This window comes from Ornithodoros turicata, chromosome 1 (genome assembly GCF_037126465.1).
Source record: "Ornithodoros turicata isolate Travis chromosome 1, ASM3712646v1, whole genome shotgun sequence".
Taxonomy (NCBI): Eukaryota; Metazoa; Arthropoda; class Arachnida; order Ixodida; family Argasidae; genus Ornithodoros; species Ornithodoros turicata.
The window spans coordinates 85,665,963-85,690,717 of record NC_088201.1 but is presented as its reverse complement, the minus strand read 5'-3'; positions in this window follow the sequence as shown (position 1 = coordinate 85,690,717).

Here is a 24,755-nt window from a genome sequence, read left to right as displayed (position 1 = left end):
TTCTGTACACGAATGAACTGTGCTGGAACATGAGGTTGAAAGAAAGAGAAAAATGAGCATGAGACTCGTACCTCTCATACATTCCTTCAGGAGAAAAGGCCACTGACTTTGATGCGAAACCATTGAGGACGTTATGGAATGATTCCAGCCCGAAAGCTTGTGTGTTGGGACACAATTGGTCAACATCCTTCAGAAGCAGAGGTGCAGTGATAACCGCCTTGAACTTTGTGTGCGCTGCAGATCCTAAAAATGGAAAATACTATGGTAGAAATCTCTTGTGCTCCGAAGAATTAGCCTGAATACTGTACCAGGCTGAAGCCACGCATATTCTTCTTTCGGCACGTGGAGGCACCGAGGGTAGTTAGGTGAATGACCCTCATGAATATCTGCCACATGATTCACTGAGCTTTTCCACATGCTCCTGAGCAAATCAGGGTCTCCACCACTCACAGTACACACCAGTACATGTGGTTGACGGATGCTGGTGTCCACATTTTCAGATCCTTCGTGGCAGCAGCATTGCTGGCTGCTGCTAGTTTTTTCTTGACACCTGAGGTTGGTTATTGAATGTGCATTGCAGAAGGTGCAACAAACACTCTACATGACACTACATAACAAGTTACTAATCAGATGTAGAACAGTGAGTGAGATGAGGAAATGGTTATCTGTATTCATAATGCTGTCATGTTGCAGTGTCCCATAAGCCTATCGTATCATTACCTTTTGATGCATGCCAGACATCGAAGTAGGGCTTGACATCTCGCATGTACTTTTTGATGGCTGGATGGCGGTCGGTAGTCAGTGACGCCACACTGATGTTCCAGTCCTCAAGGAATCTGAGTCCTCGTATCAGACCCTGTTTCTCCATGCGGCTGCTGGCCTGCACCTCAGGGGACTGGGAAAGAGAATGTACTTTGAGAGAATTTTTGTTAACTGCAAATGTCTGCTGTCATGCCCAAGGCTACATGTAGGCGTGAATCCTATGAACTGGGTAAGCTGAAAGCTATGAGAGATTCAGTGTCTGTGTCATGTTTCATGCTTGTTCTTTCACCTTAGGTGAGAGCACACAAAACATATGGTAGGCATACCTCCTTCACCTGGACCTGCTCAGAGTGAAGTATCTTATTCAGCGCATCTGAATAGAAGCTGTATATTAGGTACTTCGCGTTGTGCCCAGGTGAATCGCATCTCCCATCTTATGCAAGAGAAGTTTTGTCTGTTCCCAGGTTCCTAAGCAGCTCCTCTTGCTGCGCTTTGTACACCTGCGGTGCAGTACATTCAAGTTATTTAGTTAAAAAAAATTGTTTGCACAAAGGTGCAACTGCATATTCTTTTGAGTAGCAGATACAAGGTCGCATAATGTTAATTTGTTCACTACAGCTCATTTACTGCAGTGCTGGATAGACCAGAGAAAGACAGAGCAAAATTCTGTTCTCGACAACACCCTGATGGTGTGAGAAAGTGGGGTACCAGTTAAATTTGCCAGGCCAGCTGATGATCTATTTGATGACCTAAAGTCCTGCACATGACACAATTTTCGTGCTGCTCCCTATATTTTGGAAGTCGAAATAAGTTCCACTTTTATCCTATCTTTTTGACTGTTGGGAATAGGTATGCGCACTGATACCTGTAGTACTGCCGGTCAGTGAGCACCTGGATATTTATATGGCGAAGCGCCCGCAAGGTGGATGTTGAACTTGATCCGCTATAGAGTAGAGCTGCAGAAAGCAAGGCAAGACAAAAATGTACAAACGTTATTATTTCATCTCACTATACCGGGCAACGTTGTTTATTCCGTGTAGTGTGTTGGTATAACGTATGATAATTAAAAACAGATATGTTAGCTAAATTCTGGCTTTTACTCCATCACCAGAGAATGTCTACTCAAATCTACATAATACATGAGTTAAATTGATACCTGCACATTTTAGTATAAAGACTAAAATTATGGGTATACAGAAGTCCCTGTATTGATAGCATTGACTATCTCTCACTGTCTCCACAAGGCAGGCACACTGACAGACAGCCCTGAAATTTTGGCACTGCAACATGAAGAATTTTCTTCCTTCTCCTTCTTATTTTTTTTTCTTCTTGTGCTTTGTTGGTGGTCTGGAGTGGAGCAGTGGAGCTGCTGGGGGGGGGGGGGGGGGGAGATGCAACGAAGGCACAGCGAAGTGATGTAGGCGTAGATGCGTCGCGCTCAAGCCAAGTTGTCTAACAATCACAGGGTCACTTTCGTAATCGCTACTCGTGAATTGCAACTCGCAAAACCTTATGCCCCCACCAGTGGCGCCGGGCCGTAGTTGCCTTGCAATTGTGGCTAGCCACAGGTGTCTTCGATGCTCATCGCCCGGCAATGCGTGATAGCGTATGCCACGACAGTAGTCTGTTTGGACCCCCCCAACAGCACAACCGATAGGCATTCCGAATTAATTTACCGTGTCAACTGTCACAATTTGGTTGGTAGCCAGAAGGATGCTACTATTGGGGAAACCTTGAAATACTCGTACGAACTTCAGAGAGATCGCGCACTGGTTTGAAAGTCGTCGTAGCTTGTACTTTCACTTTCCCCTGACGCACTAATGGCATTAGCGCGCCTCTTATCGCGGACGGAGCCCTTATCCGGACGGAGCCCTCCCATGGGGGGTCCCCCCCCCCCCCCCCCGCCGCGGGCATACACTTTCAAAAATGGCTTCATCAGTCTTCACTATGTGTTTTCTCATCTCAGCGCATCTCGAGACATCCAATGCGATTAGGTAAGATTTGTCAGTTAAAGGGGCACAAAACAGGTCGACCAACATTCTCCAATTATTATGCCCAATAAAAGAATGTAGCTCCCGATATCCAAATATGAAATTATTTTGCTTCTAGCGAGCGTCTTTAACACGAAACAATGCATTTCAAAGAGCATAATTCTCGCGAGTCTCTCCTTATCCTTGGAAGCGGGTCACGTCAATAGAATATTGAGGGTTTTTGGTACGGTTTGAACTCGCTATCTTGGATTGGACAAGTGGGAATATGTTTAGAGTTGACCTCACTTCTCGGTATTACAACAAAATTAATGTATAAGCGTCCCACATTCTAAATGGCTGATGATGCGCGACGTCAAAATAACGTGTCGCTATTGTCGCCAGGACATCGCAGGGCGGGGCATAAGGGCGAAAGAGTGCAGTGAATATTCAGTCGGTTTGGAGCCATTATTTACTTTTTTGCAACAGCAATTTTTTGAAAACGTTCACCGTCGACAAAGTATCACAATGCATTTAAAAAAAGTGCGCCTCGTATACCTGTTTATTGCCGCTTTAATGTTTTAATTACGTGATTGCCATCCCATGTTCAAATTAGAGATGTAAAGGTGATAGGCTCGGGAGACACATTCAATTCAAGCCATTTTCCCATAGCAGCTGTTCTGATTTATCATTATATTTCTCGCTTTTATTGCCGATTATAAAGTTACACAGAATTTTTCTAACTCTCTCTAATATCACCCCCACCCCCGCCCAAAAAAAAACTTGAGACACTCTCCGAAAATACATTCCAAAAAGTCCAAAAAAACGCCACAAAAACCACACATGTGAGAGCCACTCCCTCGAGATGCAAATTCGGATAAGATACCTGGGCAGAAAGATGGTTATATTACACTATCAGTCACTGCAGTGTTGACAAACCAGGCCATTCAAATCGTCTGTGGCCGCCGTTGCAGCCCCTCCTTTCCCAAGCAGCTCTCCAGTAACTGTAATGAATAACTCTTTCTTCGGAAACACCTTACATGGTGAATACCAGCCGGTGGCAGGGAGGGCAATGCAACAGGTTTCTCAATTTAGACTGATAACCATATTGCTGCTGAGCGCTATAAACACGAGGACTTAAGAAGGAACACAACACATCAGACATTTATCAGACAGAACAGCTAGAGAGGTTATAGAGGCCCAAACAATTAAGGATTTGGGTCAGGCCTGTGTCAGTGTTCCTTCCATTGCTTTATCTGATAGGGACCTGACGTACCTCGACACGTGTAAAAGTAGAAAGAACCGGCAGGTGGCCAGGAGCGTTTAAACAGCTGATACGACAAGTTTCATTAAAGTGTTGGAAGTTAGCTCACGTGTTGTGTTCCTTCTTAAGTCCTCGTCTTTATAGCGCTGAGCAGCAATATGGTGTCATACCAACAAGCCTAGATTTCGCCACTCATAGACTGATAAACAGGTAATTCTAAAGTAGCTGTAACAATAGCAAGTAGTTAGTTGTACTTCGGAATTTCGTGTTTGTCTCTCCAATTTCAGAAACATGTGACAGCTTTGTTCCCTATCTCTCACAGGCTGGCATTCACCATGAAACTTGTTCTCCAAGAAAGAGTTATTAATTACGGTTACTGGTGAGCTGCTTGGTAAGTGATTACTTGTAAGTAAGTGACTTTCCAAGGGAGTTTTAAATATCCATGCAGTTTTATATGCAACTGGTGACAGTAAGGTGGGAGTCAGTACATCTGTCCCTACCTCTAAATTTTTGCCAGCACAGTGTTTAATTGACCCCACGTAGTCTAACATACTCTCCAAGGCTGAATCCCCTTGTTGGAAAATTTAGTTTTGTTGTACTTACTAAACTAAAAACTGCCGCTGCTGTACTTACTGCCCTGGTGGCAGTAAGTACAGCAGTTTCGGGAAGCCTGGTGGATACTTAAAACAAACTGATGTTTTAGAATGGTGCACAAGAAATGTCCAAGAAAACAAATTGCCTGATGCACTATGTAAGGCACATTTTGTAGGAAATAAAGATGCTATTCGTGCCATAAATCGTTGTATAAGGTTGTTTACACATCATTTGGTGATAGTCCAGCCCTACTAGAGCCGGTATCGTGAGTAAGCAGTGAAACAGGAGGAAACCTCTTTCGAAGGAATTGTTTTGAGCTACCGAAGTTGCCTCAGGCAGTGCCTTCTGAACTGGAAGTCAGCGTCAGAGAGCACCTCGTGAAATTGAAAACAGGGACAGGTGTAGTTAATGGTGGCAGCATCGAATTTTAATGAGGCTATGTGGGCATACAAGCGAGCATAAAGCACAATGTCAAAAGCCTTTGCAAAATAAATAAAAAAGATATTGCATCTATGTGGACCCTCTAATCAAGACAGTTTTAAATGTTGTAAATGAATTACACTATGTTAATTTTGCCTGAGTACCCTTTTTTTAAAGCCATGCTGGAATTTAAAAAAAAAAGAAATTGGTAGACTCAAGACAGATCACAATGTGCTAATATATGATGTTCTCCATTTGTTTACAGGAGACACTAAAATGTTCGTCTGGTCGGTAGATTGAAGGCACATGGTTGTCGCCTCTTCTGAAGACAGGAATTAGCTTGAGACCTATGAACTCGACACATGCCAAGCACTTTTCATACAGATTAATGCATCTTCGTTCCACAACTTTCACCTTCAAGTGTTCATCACTGTTGAGCGTTCTGTCATGCTTGTAACACAGATCTCCATTGAAACGCAGGTGGATAAGAGATGCTCTGAAAGAAAAGTGTTTGGTTTTAGTCCTCTTAATGTTTCCGAAAACAAACTTCACAGTGACAATTCTTCTGAAATGAATAACTCCAGAACAAAAAAAATATATATATCTGGCCATACCATTGTATCAAACTGAAACATGGTACTTCAATTGAATTGGCGGTTGAAGAAAAGGCAGAAGCAATTGTTGGCATAGTGTGGCTGGTGCCGAATAATAATGTACGCTAGACATGCTATAGTATCAAAAGTACTATGATGACCAATACATTCAGTATGTGGTGGGGATATGTGAAGCAAATGTAGCACATACTTACATTTCAAACTTTTGTGCAAAAAGGCAGATCAGGTCTGTCGGACTTGTTGGACTTAATACGAAGCCAGTAAGCACAGTGTGGAATGACTGTCTTATCATTTGAAAGCAGAGGTGCAGCCACCACGACCATCCACCATCTCAATGCTCCAGAGCAGCATAACCTAGAAAGAAACCAGAAGCGTTACGTAAAGTATAGCTGAGTTTATAAAGCGGAGGGTTCTGTGGGATGTATAAGAAAACATACCTCTCACACAGCAGCCACAAATTTTACTGGGACACTCTGTATATGCACTCCTAACTTGCGTGCACTACAATGATCAGGGGCCCTATTCTCGTCAATGTAATCGAGGTCGATGTGAACACGTGATGTCAGAACAGAGGTCTGTGTCACGCGCACTCAACCTATAGTTCGAGCACTTGATACTGCAATTTTTGTGATAAACCATGAAGATGCAGGTAGTGCAGGATAAGTGCTCAACAAGTGGTTGAGCGGGCGTGACAGGTGAAACACAAAGTGATAACAGGTCGATTACTTTGACAAGAATAGTTCCCCAGATGCACTTGCATGGTGTTCAGTACGTATACTTGGAACTGAAAAATAAATATGCTAACCTTGTTAACGCTACTTTTCATTTAGGGCCGTACGAGAGTGCACTTTGTATCTTTCAACCGCAAATTTTGCCCTGCATCATCAGGTCCCGTTGTTCGTTTTAGATGCAGCAGACAGAATTTCGCTGAGGCGAGTGTAACGCCGTTGCAGTTCGTTGCTTTGCAGCAATAACAGTACGCCGCAATGATAGGTGAACTGTTCAAAATATGGCGAACAACAAGCTCGAAAATTCTTCAGACAACTCCAAAGGCAACCCAATGACCCGAGAAAGGCAGGATGAACCGGTAAACCGGGAATCACACAAGCTCATCATATGACAGCCATGACAGCTGGCCGGATACGGAACCAAGCGGAACACCGTGCCCAAATTGAAAAGCAATCGTAAAACCTACTACAGGTGTTAAATGCAGGGCATATTTTTCTTTTTGAGACTGTGTAACAAAAATATATTAACACATAAATGCCATTTCATGAAGCGAATTGACAGGGTATTGCGTGACCACGTGACGCGCTTGAGCCAATTGTGGGTGTTGCCAGTGGCCCTCATGTTGACGTCATTTTGATGGTGGGCCGGGGTGGATATTCTATATAAACGTATGTTTTCTCGGTTTGACGCTAGGCGTGCTGCACTTGGATGAAGTCGAATGTTTAAAATTCGAGTTTAGAGAAACCTTGGGGTTTTAATGTATGAATTTTCGCATGGAGAGTCTTTGTTGGGTGCTTTATTGACTGCAAGTACGAAAGAGCTCCAACAACTTCTGGTCAGAGTTCCTTTAATACTGCCTTGATTTCATCAATTCTTCCTTGTTTCTGTACTGCGCGACGACAGGGCTAAGCTTCCCTCAAATGACATGCTTTCTTACGTTCACTTCATGCAAAAATTCGTTTTTTTTTTTTCCTAGCGCTAAACGGGTTAGCTCTTCGCTTCTTTGGTTTCTCCGTGACAGCTCTGCATTAACAAGACAATCTTCTGCTAATAAAAAGTAACTGTGGTGTTATCATTGATTATTATGATTAAGGTACGGCATCCCAACCTTCCTAAAACTTGAAAAAAAAAAAACAGCTCTATATCCCTTTCCATGTATCTAGGTTAAACACCTGGTTAACTTACAATCAACTCGTAGTCAGTCCAGCCAAATCATCCTATGTCTTATTCAAGCCACCACAAGTGCACATTCGATCACACGGCATATCTCTGGCCCTAGGTGCACATATCATTGAGAGACGTTCGTCAGTTAAACTGTTAGGCTTAGTGTTTGATGAACATCTCTCATTTTGCACATCTGTCAAAAAATATACTCAGGTATATATGCTATTGTCAAACTTCGATATCTCTTTCCCTTATCAGTTCTCAGAACAGTATACATGTCACATATTCAAAGTTATATATCTTATGGCATTGAATGTTATGCATTGACATACCGGTCCACGACACATCCAGTGCGCATAGCCCAGAATAAGGCGCTTCGTGCCATGTTATCGCTATCGCCTCAAGAAAGTGTCTCTTTTGTATATCATGTTTTCAATATACCGTCGGTTCAGGTTTTGCTTATGCGTACATTGTGTGTAATTGTTTTCAAACTACGGCACAGTCTAATTTCCGTACCGTTTGTAAGTTTACAGGCCAAGACCTGCGTAATCCCATTAAGGAATCAGGGATCATTTGTATTGACTTTGCCTAGTATTCGAACCAACTATGGCTACTTTTCTTTCCAGTATTTCGCGGCCAAAGTTTGGAACTCGCTTCCACCTTATATTCATACTTGTAATTCGTTAGTGGTTCTCAGGAAGATGATTCATGATTATTTCATGGGTGAAAGCGCTGTGTAATTGTCGTTGGTGCTTTACATATCAGGTGTTGACTCTTCATGTTGTTGATATTGGTGTTTTCTTCTTTGATCGAAAGGTCCTGGTCCTGTATGAGTCGTTTGTAATACTAATTATTATTTTTTTTCTTTTGTGTTTCCTAGCGATCACTGTCGTGTGTCAGCTTGAGTTGTATGCATACAATATTGGATCAATTCCACGCCTATGGCGTTTGATCCTTCTAATTCGTGCCGTATAATGCATTCAATTTCTTTACCCCATTTTGTATGGCATTACCTCTGTACAAGCTGTAAAATAAAACATTTGAACTGAAAAAAAAACTGAAAAAACTGAAGACAATATGTTACAGCTAGCTGTTGTGCGGCGTCTGCTACAACATCGAAGCAGACGACATCCTAAGGAAGCTCCCTTGGCAAGGCGTCGCCGATTGGACAAGATACAACAATACGAGGGATTTCCGTGCTGGAGTTTAGTAATTTTTCTCTGCCAATCAACTCGATGAGGATCGCTTGAAATGTCTCCTAGTTTTTTTTTTTCCTTATTGCAGGAGTGTCCTTACTGTGTTCGTGCAAGCCACTTTTATTTGGCCTTAAACATTTCCTCTCGTGAGGAAAAAAGCTGCTGACCGATTTCAGTTCGTTTTTGTGCAGTGGTCGACGTTCGTAGGGATTCTGAGGTCACCTAGAAGCTTCAAATATTTTATCTTAGAGCCTCAGATCTTGTTTGAGTTGCTGTGATTACTTCAAATAATTGATAGGTTCTTTCTCAGGGCATGAGATATTAATCTGATGCTGCACAACGGGTATTCCTGTTGATTGAGTTCTGTGTGATTGGTATACGTAGTAATCTTCAGGGTCAGAAATGCTGAAAATGTCAGACATTGAGTTCAGACTACAAAAGAAACGTTTAAGTTGTTTAATTGTCTGAGCAAAAATGTGCCACAAACAGAAGTTGAACATTACAGGTTATAATAGATTATTTGCTTCAGTGAGGCTACAAAGTGACACCACACTAATAAATGTCCAAATAAGTAGACCCAATAACTATTATGTGCTGTCATCTCACAACCCAGTAGGTGGTTGGTAATGTGAACTGCAAAATGAAAACTGCACTGAAATGCAAAATGAAACAGCGGCACACGTTAATATGGGTGCAACGGGATCGGAACAACTTGAATAATAAACGTTGAGTCGAATTGTAATAAGTATACACTTTAAGAAACTGAAACCCACATTTCACCACCTTGGAACAGAATTAGAATGTGTAACCCTCTTCCGCACGCCTGGTAGCTGCATTAGTCAATTTCTATGGTATTTGGTATGTCACTTACAAAAGTGGATTCACCAGTTTCTACGTAATCACAGACAGGTTCAATTTCACTGTCTACAAGGACACAAACATTTTCACCTTCTGGTGGCAGCTCACACTTTGCAATGTGATCAACTGGAAAATGGTGAATCTTCCATCACTAGCTCACTACAAACAAAAATTATCTGATCGTGAGGCACAGAGCTGAAAATGAGTAAAACCTCGCAGTAGGTTCCAGAGATTGACTTCACGAATCTGGAGCACGTTTTTTCAGGTCGCTTATACTGCGCACTGTGAATAACAATACCGGACACTGAAGCCCTCAGGTACCTCTTCAGGTCAGACATCCCAACACGTTGTTGCAATTTTTCCTGCACAGCACCATAAATACCCAGTGGTGTCTGTTCTACACCCAGGACAGCGTTTAGTGTTGGCTTCGTAGAGTGCCTGTGGAACATGCGCATATGGGAGGGAAGGTCTGCAGTGTCCGCAATTTCATTTAATTTCTGGCGCATTGCACACCTTTCTGTAATCTGCAGTGGGACATATTTGGCTGCACTAATGAACTGCAGAAGTTCACCGTTTCCGGATTCGAAGGGGAACATCGATGTTGCCCATAGGGGGTCAAGGCTTTTTATTCTATTACGCAAGTGCAACAATTGGTGCACATTGTAGGTTTGCATGCACTGTGTGTACAGAGTCCCCGTTTGTTGAACAAACCGCCGCAGCAAGAGATCTGCCTCCGTCACATCACACTGACGCACATTACGTTTCAGGAGAAGAAACACAGTCTTGGACAGTAGGGAAAAATGGTTCAGAAATCGTTGGGGCAGAACCCCCCCCCCCCCCCGACACATGGTGCACAATAGTGTAGAAGCCAATGCTTCCATTCAGTTGCCTTCCATTGTGCCCTTTCTTGTAGTGTTCTTGGTAGGCGTGTGAAGCAGACAGGTGGACACAGCCCACTGTCGCAACATGCATTTCCAGTTTCACTTCCAGTTTCCGAAAACCAATGCTCTGTGAACTGCTTCACTACGCCTTCTAGTGCAAAATGCATATAGTCAGGGGAAATGCTATGCACAAGGTCGAAACCTTTCAACTGTGCTACAGGACTCAATCCCTTGACTCCATTCACAACACAATCAAGAAGCGTTGCCTTTTTCATGTCCCGCAGCACGTCCTTCTGTGTTCTTGTTTTCATGTCCCCTCTGTATGGATAACAAACACACCCTGCGTAAAAAACAAAGGTAATTATGTAGGCAAAAACATGAAGAAAATATGTGTTTGCACATAGCTAAGTGAACAGGAACAATTTTGTTTCCTCATTGTGGGTTACCAATACCTTGCAATGCTTCAAACCTAAATAACATACATACAGGCTAAACTACTAACAGTTAGGCTCAGCAGTGCTTGTTGGAACAGTATTTGGCGTACCAAGTGTTTCACGAAGATCTCCCGGCTGAGTAATTTGAAGTGAGGTGGCACCATTGAATAACTTCCTTTTTGGTAAATATCCTTAGGACATCGACCATGAACTGAGTAGTGAGCGGCTCATTTGCATACGCTAACTAACTAAAAATCCTAACTTTCAAATTTTACTCTGCACGCTTGCAGAACATCTGTTTTACTTATCGGGACCTTCAGCTAAAAATATTCCAAGAAATAAACTGTATCGACACTTGGTGATTTTTCCGAGTAATTAATTGGTTTCTGTTTACATATTTCTTCCATGCAGCAGTGCACCAATGCGCTGTTTGCATCACCAATCCGGCTGTCAATTTCGTGTTCATCTGTCTGGTTCACGCACGGAGGCGACGGAAGATTAGGAGCAGCCACAATAGGCGCTTTGGTATTCCTTCTAGATAGGTATAGAAGGGACACTAAAGCGTCTTTTGCGGTCTCACGGCTGTTTCTTGTCCTTCATACCTCTGTGTGCAAACCAGTCGGATGAACACGAAATCGACAGCCGTACAGCAAATCCAAAGAGCGTATTGGTGCACTGTTCCGTGCAAGAAATATGTAAACCGAAACCGATTAATTACTAAAAAAATTATAAAGCGTCGGTGGAGTTTTTTTTTCCTTTGAATATTTTTCTCTGAAGGTGCACATACATAAAAAAGAGGTTCCGTAAGTACACAAAGTAAAATTTAAAAGGTAGGATTTTAACTTATTGGTGAGCGTATGCAAATGAGCCGCTCACTACTCAGTGAACTGCCGATGTCCTAAGGATTTTTACAAAAAAGGAGTTATTCGATGGCATCACCTCTCTGCGAATTACTCAGATGGGGGACCTTCGTGGAACACCTGGTATGCTGACAATATTGTTATGTAGATCCTTCCAAAGCTATGAACAGTAATTTTATGATATTCTTGCTATATTGTAATGATCAAAGAGTGATATTAAACGGTAGGAGCAACTTATTTATTTACACATGGTAACAAGACTTTCGTGCACGAGACTGCACTTCTTCAGGTTACAAAAATATGAACATGCTACAGGAACATATATCCAGTTAACGAAGGAGTTTTCGTATGAGAGGGTAACAAGGTGACGGAAAGGATGAAAATACAGATAAAAATGAAAAGAACATAAATACAAACGAAGGGGTATCAGAAGCGCGACATAACGCGAGTCCAAAGGCTTTCAACGGGAAACGAAAGGCTTTTAACGGGAAACGAGAACGCATCTAGGTGGCGTTCCAGGAATTAAGGATAAAAAGGGGGAGCATAAATATCACTCTTTTATCTACTCATCACTGGCAACTTGACATCGCCTATTTTTCTGTCGTCGTATCTATATTGTAATGCTTAGAGAGTGTTTGCATAACATTACATCTGCACTTACCATCTATGTAGTTGCCAGGGTGGGAGCACCATGGGCACCCGTCATACCCGTTGTATTGTTTCCGATTAAGCACCATGGCCCGGGCAGGGGCATCCACAATGCATGCTACAACATGTACACTGGACAGAATTCTTTCAGAGCTGTGAAAGTTTGTCCATGCAATGCGGCCAATGCCATTAAGTTTGTCCACAGATGTTTTCAAAAACAACAGCATATTAGGGTGATTCCTTGAAAACCAGAGTCCAGCAACAACAATGTTGTGCCAGCGGGAGGGCAGGGGAAGTTCATTCAGCATCAGGTGGATGGGCCAGACAGATGACTGTGTAGACTTGAAAACCGGCGAACCATCAGTACTGAAGGTCATGGTTAGGTCCTGATTATCGCATAATGTTTGACGGACATGTTGATAGATATCACCGTCGGTTATGTCACAGAAATTGGACGAGGGTCTTACACGTATATTCTGAAGGGTCTCCCACACAGAACGTGAGAAGCGCTGCAAGAGAGATTGCAATTGGCTCGTTATGTTAAATATTGCGAAGAAGCTGCCACTGGCCACGAGATCAGTCACATTGTAATTTGTCTTACAGGAGTCACACATCAGTGTCGTACTCGTTTGTTTGCTTGACTGTCCCAAAGTGTCTTCACAATTTTCACACATGTAGTGGAGGTCGAGAATGCCTCTTTTTGTGTTTATCCGAAGTTTTCTAAACATGTAATTGCTGTTCGCCCTATGGAAAAATACTTCAGAAAATCTCATAGAAACATAGCATTCCTTCAGAATTTCTTACAGAAGCGTCTTCGTCTCTCAGAATTTCCTACAAAGGATGCAGATTCGTATACATATCCTCACAGGCACACCAATGTGAAAATATCCTGTGGGATAATTCAGGGTCTGGCCTTGTGATTTCTATGAGAAAACAGCGTGATTCAGAAACAGCGTTTATTCCAACTGCCAGCAAGTTAGTTAGTCTGCTTTGAAACGATGAAGCGCATGGACGCAGCTACGCATCTGAAGCAAATATCGCATGGAATTCAGGATTTTCGTCGCTTTTGAGGTATATAGCACGTGTGTGTGTGGTATATAATCGTCCGTACTATGCATTCTCATTCTTTATGCGTCTTTACCCCTGTTCGCACGTATTCTGTGGATCGGAAGGTAGAATGCAGCGAGATGGTTATAGCAACTGTGCTTTGGGTAAACGGTATGTTACATATTTCTATGCCTGTCTCTCACGCACACACATGTTGTTTTAACCGTGCTTTTTAAAATGCTGTTTGTTCTAGATTAAACTCGGAAGAAGCGGCAGCCAGCGGGAATTAATGTTGAATTCCAATGGCAGATTCGGAGCGCCTCCGGAGCAAGTTTTCAACCGCAGATTCAGTTCAGATTCAGAAGGCAGATTCAACCGGAACTCTATGTGACGTGTCACTCGTCGCTTGTGTTTCCTATTTCCTGCCTCTGCTTTGCCAACATGGCCGCTTCGCAACGCGTCTTCGCCGTGACTAGGCTTTCGCGTTGTACGTTGGTGATTTTGTTTCATGAACGGAGCGATAAGTCAGACATTACAATGGCAACGTTAGGAGATTGAAGGACCTTGATGTTGCAAAACATGGCGTTATAATGGAACATGAGTACCTTCTTCTTCCTCCGTCTCTGGCCGTCATCCACCAAGGGAGATTGGCCAGGGCTAAACTCCAACTTGGGCGAAAGTGTTCCAGTCGCAGATTCGGATGACTTGCTCTAGGCCAGATCAAGCCGCTCCATTGCAGAGTCTGCCACTTGCTCCGACTCTGCCATTGGAATTCAACATAACGCATTGGATCCGAGTTCGTGGTCGTAACCCATTCTCGTCTCGAGAAAGTTGGATGATGCTTTTACGCAAGAAAGCCTACGCGTTCCCAATGTGCGAAACATAAACTTGTCATTTTCTTGTCATAAACTTGTCAAGAAATTTCTTGGTCGTCGCATTGGACATTTCAAGTACGTGTACAATGCGTTGGGTCATGCCTTTCTGATCTTATTGGCTGGGCCATAAATGTTCTGCAACATTCCTTACAGTGACGACATGCGACTTACTCTCAATACTTCTCAGCAAGTAAGTATGGGATCCTTGAATTATCATACGTGGCAGTGCAGCTTTCAAAGGATGTTTCTTGCAGGGTGGCCCATTACACTTTCTCACAGGCTTTCTTGCGGGTCTCGGGGCCTGTAAGAAATCCTGTGAGAAAGCCTCACAGGTCACCCTGTAAGAAGCCCTGTAAGAAAGCTGCATTGCCACTGCCTGTAAGAAATCCTCCCTGGAATCCTACAGGATCCCTGTAAGAAACTCTGAGAGAAATTTTGTAAGATTTAGTCTCATAACCTCATAGAAATTCCTTCAGCAGTCTGAGAGGTTTCTTTTGTAAGATTTTCTGAAGTATTTTGCAATAGGGCGGCAAAGCCTTCTCACCAAGAAGTGCGTTGATGAGCTTTAAAAGTCCGTCAATTTGTGTCCATGTAAGGTTAGCTGTTACAGCGTAAGCAAGAATAATTAACAGTGCCTGTGCCTTCGTTGTTGATTGGTGTGGCAGGGTCACAGATGCATACTCCTTCATGAAGTCTTCCATGTCAGTATACGCATCACTCACATCACCACCTGCTTCTGTGTCATCACAGTCCGACACAGATGATCCTTGTGCCTCAGTGATTTCCTAAAACTTTGTATCCTGACCCACACTGTTCTCGCTAATGATGTCCTGGCAGTCAGAATGGCTGTCATCTGTGTCACCAGAATGTGCAGGATCATGTACACTGTCATAGTCAGTGTTATCAAGCCACTGACCATGATCATCACTTTCTTCTGCAACAAGCATGTTGCTATTTGATGGACACTCTTCTGCTGTGACATATGAGCTGATGCTAACTCCATCTGTGCCTTGAGAGCTTCCTGCAACTAAAAGAGCAGTATTATTAGCATTATGTACACCAGGACGACATTTTCACAACATTGCAAAGCTGTGTCTAAAACACGTTTAGCGTGTTCACTATGATGTAAAACGCGATGTCGCTCGTTAACTCTCGCTTGCAGCATGCACCACTTCTTGGAAACCTCGTTCGTCTTTCTTTGAGACAGTGAGGCGGAGCGCACATGGATCATAAATCTCTGAACGTGCGTAAGAGTTCGCGCAAAGTTAATTAGCCAGAATTCAAACACACGCAATGCGTGTACGAGCTACCATTAGAGTATGTAACAAAAACGGTTGCATGCATTAAAGGTTTCTGCACAAACGAACTACGAAAAGTGTGTATTGAAGGGGAAAAAATGTTAATCGGCGAATCTTTGTATGACAGCCATAGCCATGCCGAAAGGTTCATTTCATACTAAACTTTCTTCTTTTTTTTTTTTATTGTGCAGCGTTTGCCGCGGTACGTCGTACGGTTCCCCAGGCTGCATGTATCGCTTCCTACTTCGTCGCTCACGCGTAGGAGGTATTTCAAACAATCGAGCTTCGTTTTACTTAGAAATAGAATGGACATAAAACAAAACGATCGCACAAAACCAGCGGAACCAACACATGAACCAACCACCGGTTGCCACAGCGCCCAAATCAGAGCTGGCATTTTCCTGCTACCTCAATTGAATGCCATATGGAGTGAAGGATGGTTAAATGATAACACACGAAGTCAGATTGCAGAATTAATCTGAAGGAGAAATAAAAGAAAACGAAGCGCACCGAAGTTCAAATATGTTATTTCTTATAAAACAATCAAGCACGCCCAAGGGAATACGGAAATATTATATAAAATAGTAAACTGGTTTGAGGTATTTCAAAGAGTAACGCAACATAAATTACATAAGTTGAATAATAATTACAATTATTAAAATCATAAAATGAAATACAACTATTCACGCACTAGTGAATATTACTGCCAGGTTCTCGGGGATGTGCATAAGGCGCTGAAGCAAAAGCGGCCGGGCCTCATGACCAAAGGAGTTCTCCTACAGGACAATGCACGCCCGCCTACCGCGCATCTCACGACATGCACCTTACAGGAACTTTGCTGGGAGTTGCTCCCACATCCCCCTTACAGTCCAGACCTCGCCCCCAGCGATTTCCATCTCTTCGGGCAACTGAAGGCGTTCCTTGGGAGCTGCCACTTCAGCTGCGACGACGACGTCAAGAATATACGGTCCGATCATGGCTGCTACGCGCCGGTAAGGATTTCTACGCTGCTGGCATCCAAGCCCTCCTGAAACGCTGGAACATCAGCATTAGTGCAACTGGGGATTACGTTGAAAAATAAAACTAATTTCTCGTCTGTAAGTTCATTTTACTTTTGCGAAAAATGAAAAGTCCCGGGTTGACTTGAACGCCCCTCGTAGATATGTTTAATACTGCAGGCAGCAATGGATACTAGAAATGTCCTTTCCACATTCAAAACTTGTCTTTCCCATTTTCGGAGTATACTGTAGTTCCTGTTCCTGCGGTGGACGTGCCTCATGCTGAGTACTTGCCCTCCACTACGCCCCCTGGCACAGAAAATGCTGGTAACACTATCATTGTGTTTGCTTATGAAGAGCGAGGGAGGCTCCGCCTTCTAAATGCAGGGCAATAGGAGGACACGGAAGACAGGCACTTGCCAAGCCTGTGTTGTTGCCTAAGAGGTGGCGCAGCGTTACCGTTGTTTCGCATGTCGCAAGGCTTCTGCCATGGCGCATCAATCTAACTAACAGCTCCGCCATCCGTCAACATGCGAATAAGGGCAAGTGGGAGTTGCGTATACCCCATTAACGCCATGGCAGAAGCCTTGCAACATGCGAAAGAACGGTAACGCTGTGCCCCCTCTTAGGCAACAGCACGGGCTTTGGAAGTGCATGCCGTCCGCGTCCTCCTCTTGGCCTGCATCCATCGTCTTTTTCGTATTTTCAGATGATACAGAAGTGACTGTAGCTCCTGTTACTGCTGTGGGCATACCTCAGCCTGAGTACTTCCCCTCCACTATTCCCTCTGGCACAGGAAATGCTGGTAATTGCTCTCTTCTGTCTTTGCTATTGTATAGCACTTTTGTAAATGAAATCTCCCTTATACCTCTGTCAAACAGGCACGTATACAGCCTTGAAGGTTACGGCATTGAGTATTGCATAGAAAACGTTTGGTTGGTATTCAGTCAATTTTGAAAATGCGACAGTAAAGTAACACACAAAAATGTATCAGAGAAATGCCAGACATAAAACATAGAAAAAGTTAACAAATCAACTCTCATGGAAACATTCCGTTTTGGGTTACGAAAAGTCTGTGCATAGTGTTCGTGCCATCTGGTAACAAGGCTTTGCACGGTGTGTTGAAGCACCTTTGTTGCAGAAGCTGTATAACTGACCCTATTGCAAGGACTTAATGGCTAATTGCACCTAAAGCCATAACTGTGAACAACATAAATGTGCCATCTGACAGGGGTACTAGACACATCACGTGCAGATACTTCGACTGGTCCCAGGCAGCTCCAATTTCCAGTCCCAATGTCAAACGAGAGAGGGTGCACAATTTTGCACTTGGCAGAAGCTATGTGTCTTGCCACTGTGCCACTGTGCAAGCTGTGTCTTGCTGCATGCCACTGACAAGATTTGCTAACATTATTTCATCTTGTTACCACTTTGCAGAACAAAGTACTGGTGTGGACGATGAACTGGTAAGGCTTTTTCTTTGCATGGAGCACTAATTAATTGTCAATAGTCTCATATAATTCAAATTGTGTATTATATTGCAGACAGATATTCGTGGTCATGTTCTGGTGAACAAGGTGAAGTGGGAACGGGTGTCCAAGCAGAAGGAGGACAGCTTGTTTTTAAATGAGAGCATGGTTGCCATCTGGGGTACTGACGTCCTCAAGAAGAGAACAGTGATCGGGACTATGTCGAACAAGGCAAGGGCTAAAGGACAGACAGAAGTTGACCCAGCCCTCACACCAACGAAACTGTAAGTCTTAAAGGGTGCAGCATATCTTACACTTATTATATACATATATTTTTTAACACTCATCACGTTCACTCCTCAAGATATTCATAGCCTATGTTGATGATTTACAGATGCTTACTTGAAGCGTCTCCTGGCTAGGGGTGATGGACCAGAAGAGATCCAGAAAAAAAATGGCCAAGGTGCGTGCCACACTAAATGATAAAATAAAGAGCTTGAAAAAGTATTTTCAGCATCATGATTTTTTTCTTCATCTCGTACTGACAATAAGTCCCCGGAGTCTACCTATGGCTATCCGGCTTGAGGGAACCTCAGGGCCTCAGCCTCTGAGGTAAGCCCAAGACCTACAGTTAGCCTCAGGACCTCAGCCTCTGAGGCAACCTCAAAACCCCAAGTCCTGAGGTAACCTCAGATGTCCCATAATACCTCAAGTCCTCAGACTTTGAGGTTACCTCAGGAATGGATTTTCAATAGGGACCTATTGAAAATAATTCCTGAGGTTACCTCAAAGTCTGAGGTCTTGAGGTATTATGGGACATATGAGGTTTTGAGGTTGCCTCAGAGCTTGAGGCCTTGAGGCTGCCTCAGAGCCTGAGGTCCTGGAGTTACCTCAGAGCTTGAGGTCCTGGGGTTATCTCAGAGCTTGAGGTCCTGGTGTTACCTCAGAGCTTGAGGCTCTGGGGTTACCTCAGGTTCTGAGGTTTCCACAGAGTGGAAATCAAGACATAAACAACAGCGACCTCTCGTAGCACCGTTTCGTGTTCGAATACTTTCTATCGTGATTCAGGTCATCAGACTTTAAATGCTTTTCCAGACACTTTAATTTGTTGTTCATGTGTCGCACAGGCTCTTCATAATTTTCTTTCTGGTTTCTTCGCCTTGCTCTGCCCTGCTTCTGAAGCATTCCAAGCATATGCACCTAGAAATAAAATTCAGTTCAGGAATACGATAACCAAAGAAATAATAAAGAATAATACACTAAATACCGAATAATGATTACCAAATTCACTGAGCATGTACGAAAGTAATTGGCTCTCCGCGGTAACAGACTATAAAAGTCCATTACGGTTAATTGCGGTACTCAAAACAAAGACGGTTTTCACCATTGGCATCTGTGTAGTCTCCAAATAAGCTTAGTAACTTTAAGCATATCAAGAGTGATGTGAAAAGCAACAGAGGGACAGAAATTCGGTGGCGATAGCGTACTGTTCAAGATATGTAAACACTCACTTAATCCCGCATTTGCTGCGGTTCCGGCTCACGCCTTGAAGGTTTTCCTATGCGTATCGTTCGCTGCCGGCCCTGGCAACGTCCTCAGTGCCTACCACGAGACATGCAGTCTATCTGAAATATGTCGCAGGGAATCTGAAAATACAATATCACAAATATTTCAAATTCGAAGTTGCAGCTACTTCTGAAATGTCACTTTCCAATCATAACAAAATCAAGGAAATTGTTTTCTTTGGTACAAAACACACGTACGCTCGCACTCGCATACCACCAAACCAGTATGCAAGAAATAACATTTACGTACCTTGCTGAAAGATTGCTCCACGCGTTTTTTCGCTATCCTTCCGCAAAATAGCGTGCACTGGATATTCCGTGTTCCGATTGAAAATCCGTGGCATCATTGTCTCCAGCAAAAATGATCACGTTCTCCACAGAAGCAAGAGCGTGAATGTCGTCAAGAACCTCACGTATACACACGTCATCCTGTCACCTCATTAAGAAACGGCAGACAGGACAGAGCAAATACACACGAACACCCCGGCATGGAAGACGGCGTGTAACTGCTCTAAGCCGAGGGTAGGCGATTTCAGGAAGCAGAAAAGCGGGAACATGTTGTACGGCCCCTCTCGAACAAGAAAAAAGGGAGAAAGAGGGATGCTTTGCTCGAGCGGAGAAACTTAGTGCGGCTGTAAAAACGACACCGACGTTGCATGTTTCCCGCGTTGTTTTTCGTAAACCAAGTATTTCATCTTTTATAGATTCTTTGCAGAACATTTCATTGTAATGGCGTCGCCAACCTGTTTGAAGGTCATATGAACAGAGAGTATCGCAACAACTCCTGTTCGCAATTTATCTATTATTTCTGGCCTCTAACAAAAATTACGCGCGTGAACTTCTTCCGTTTATCCTATAAAATTCGTGTTCATTGTGTTTTAAGATGATTTATTTATTTATTAATAATTTATTATTTTTAATGATAATATGTATAATACCCTCAGGGCTGATTTATCACGTAAAAATCGGTAGTGTATTTTTCACACGAGTGGTGTGATTTCTGTTTGCATATTATTAAAACTCCCGAGACAACAACAACAAATACTCGTAAATCATTACTATGGCCTGGGGTGATTCACCGCTTAAGAGCAGTATACTACTCCATTACACGAGAAACATGAGATGTGAAATATGAAAACAGACACTCGCGGAAGTACTCGTCTATTTTCGTAGTTCCGTATATAGTCTCGGGTTTTAACAATATGAGTTATACTCACCAGCTTACTTGCTTTTTAGCAATTCTTTCATTGTGATTTTTGTATAACATCCGTATTGGTGTACATCTTGCTTGCGTTTACTGTGCTAGCAGAGCTTTAATTTTTTACCGGATATAAATAAATTTATACCTTCCTATGTGGATGACCCGAAATTTCATGTAACGTTTTGGCGTTACGGTTTCGTGTAGGGTTAGTAAACGTTATCAATTTCATGAAGTTAACATGATTAACTTAAGTCACCAAACTAAATTGTACTCCAAGAGCCTTACGAACCTCCCCAACGAAAAGGGTCCCTGAGAAATGCCCATCGAAATTCCCAAAGCTGTAAGGTGTATCAAGGTGTGAGGCCCTATGTTGATACTAAAGATGCGCTGAGGTAACTCTACGTGAGCTACGGTCTGGTCTGAGGTCTTGAGGCGGAGCCTTAAAAGAACCACAGCCGGGTCTTGGGTTCTGAGATTGAACCTCAGAATTGCTTGAGGTTACCTCAAAGGACCGAAAATGAGGTCTGAGGCCCTGAGGCAGAACCTCAGAATTTCTTGGAGTAACCTTAGAGGACCCAGAGCCGGGTTTGAGGTCCTGAGGTACGGCCTCAGGATTTCTTGAGGTTACCTCAGGAGAACATCAAGATATCCTGAGGTACCCTCAGGATTTCTGGGGTAACCTCAGGACGTTTTTCCAATAGGGTGCACGATCTGTATGAACGGGAATAATCTGGAAATGGCTCTTTGTCACATTCTTTCATTATTTGTACTGCTTATGTGCCGGCAGGCATGCACATGTAAATAAAGTCCACATAGAAATAGTGTGTTTTGGGTGCACACTTGCGTCCGTGTATTTATCTCATGATTAAAATTTCGATATTTGCATAGGCGCGCAATACCTATGGGGCCGGAGTAGATCCTCCACAAGTCCCTCGAAGATCCGCATCGGCGGTCCTACGACGTCCATTTCGCATAGTTTTCTCTTCATTAGCAAGGTAGTACGGGCGTAGTTAAAACGTAGCCGGGAGCAAATGTGTACGTTCGTGAGACGTACCCAGCATCCACAACCCGACGTTCGCTGGATGTTGATGGGCGGTTAGTGGTTCTCTGGGTGGGATCTTCCAGTGATAGTCATTTGCGTACGTCCTACGGCCATCAGCCGGAGGACATATATAGGAGAAGTAAATTAGTTTAATACTCCGTTGTGCATTTCAATGCCTCCACCCATTAATTAGTGTTCCGGTTTGTTTGTCATAACCAGATTCAACCAAAGTAGCAGTGATTATGTATACACTACAAAAATACTACAAAGAGAAAATACAAAAATGCAGGGGTACAACTACAAATTGAATTATTTCAATGGATAATCCATTGCTCTGGGTTCAATGTGCGATAAAATATAGCTTTCTAGGTCTTTCATTGTGATCTTTCTGCCATGAACATCCGAGCAAGGCCCCTGACGGGATGCTACACGGAGCATTTCCGTGGAAGATACAGAAAAGTGATGGCATATTACAGCGCGTGATTGACTTTCGATTGATGTTTTAAATCAACTAAGTAGGAAACGCGGACGTTACCTTGGTTGTAACCTAATACTCCAAGGAATTCGTCACTGCAGTGTTGCTTATACATGAAATTGAATTAAACTTAGGTACCTCACCCTTCGTTTTGACTGAGATGCAGGAGGACTCTCGCACTTGCAGGTGTTCGCAAGACAAGCAATATATAGTACATGTTTTATCTGTGAAAGGAAACGCCACTGCCGCATATTTCTTTTTCATATAAATTGTGGTGGGCTAATGCGTTCCAAGTAATTGCGTTACTAGTAATCAATTACTCTCTCGAGTAAGTTTGCGACTAGTGGATTAGTTTTCCGAGCAAGTAATGTTTCAAGTAATATGATTACAATTTTAAGTAATCGGTTACAAGTAATCGATTACCAATTACCTTTTTTTTCAAGTAACGTGTAGAAATCTGGTTTTATGACATTGCTTGGCTCTGTTGGTTAACGTCTGCTGCAGCGACGTGCGGGCGGCCGCTTTGCGATAGATTTCACCGGATTGTGTCTGACAACCTATCGGCAAGTACACACCTCGAGCCGAATGAGACAATAAACGTAATGACTAACAAAGTTGCTAATCGAAGCGTTGGGCGAATTAGAATTATAGTGATGCGGCGATCGTTTGGAAGCGTGAACTGAAGCAACGCTTAGTGTTGCGATGTGTTTACACTCATTGCCGCCACACAACAGAACAACTGTAACAATCACCACGATACGGAACGCGATGGGAAACACAGATACGGACAAAACAGCGTTCAGCTGGGGCAACTGAAGTTTATTTTCACAATCCACCTACTCTGGAAGGTCGCGTCAAACAAAAGCGAGCAGGGACAGGTTTAGCGATTTTTGCTAACGTTGTTCTGGAACATCTCAATGGGGGTGGCCTCCACAATCTCACGGCCTAACCTTGAACCATGCCTCGAACGGTGTCTGTGAACCAATGAATCGTTTACTGTATTTGATAAATCAAAGAAAAGCGAAAAGAAACACTTCTTACACCGCTGTGGCTTACGGCGGCGTTCCCAGTGAAAAATATCAGACGACGTTTCTCTAAACCAACTAGCGGGCTGTACCCTAGTGACGTCAAAGTGACGTGAGCGGCTCGTCCGCTCGTTCCGGGCCTTGCCACCGTTACGCACGATCGCGAATTTTACAATCAAATTCTGCTAGATTCATACATGTGGTGAATGAATGACTTCGCGTGGTGCATTTTAATAGGCCGGTTAATGGATTGGCTTGAGAAAACGGTAGTGATTGAAGTGCGTTCTGAGCTCCGTTAAAATGTCTTTTTGAAGCATCTCGTGAGAAGCTCGTAGCGATTACCCAAGGCAAGCACCCACTAAAAGACATCAAGTTGCTTTCGCTAGATGTGCAAACGTCTGACTTGGAAGCATTCCACAACCTACTGGTTAGGGTTGCACCCAAGTCAGTAGGCTTCACTGCCAAAACAATACGGAACAGGTACTCACCATAGACGTATTCTTTTTAGTAATGACAGCAGTGCTGCGTGGTGCTATAAGTAACTATAAGGCGCGGATAAGGGAAGTTGTTTTCCAGGTGCTACTTGGCGATCCTACACTTCAATGAGAATGCGAGCAGATAACATGCAATGACTGATGATGGAGAACTGCGGTACCGAACCAGGTGATCCAAGGTGTACAAGTGTGACGATGTCGCCCTACCTATCAAAGAGGAGCCAACATTTCGTAAGTGCTACACCCGATGTTAGAGATTGAAGTTAACATTGCTTTTTTAGACTTCTTTGACCAACTTATTGTGAAGGCTTTGGAATGTTGCAACACGTGGGTCACATTTGATGAGGCGTTCCAAGCCCACACAGATGATGACCCCCCTTCTTGACGTCCAGCAACACTGCACCCGACAAAAGCAGCCTAATTGCGGCAAGGGAGCACAGACTGGCACCGTGCAGCTGCCAGCAGTGTAACAACCCTCGATAAACATAGAGTAAGCATGCAAATAATCGAAAGAACAGAGGGATTGACATACATGAGACATTACTTGCAGCATGTTCCATGCGAGTAGCGTATCCGAGAGTAGCCGTTACGCATGACTTCATAGCTAGGGTTCCTCCCACCTGCTTACTCATCATTACCTTGTCAATCTTGTGGCTTTGGTGCATGAACATAGCCTAGACTAACCTCACTTGGCGTAACCGACAAACCAGGGAATTCCTCCGAAACCATCCAAAACCTCCGAAAGTTATTTTTGTGTAAGGGAGATAGTGAGCGGAGGGGGGAGCCACGTGACTACAAACGCTGGCGCACGTGTAAGAGGCCCGAGCGAGTCCCAACAAAAGCAGCAGCAGAAAAAAACGCTCACACAACGGCAA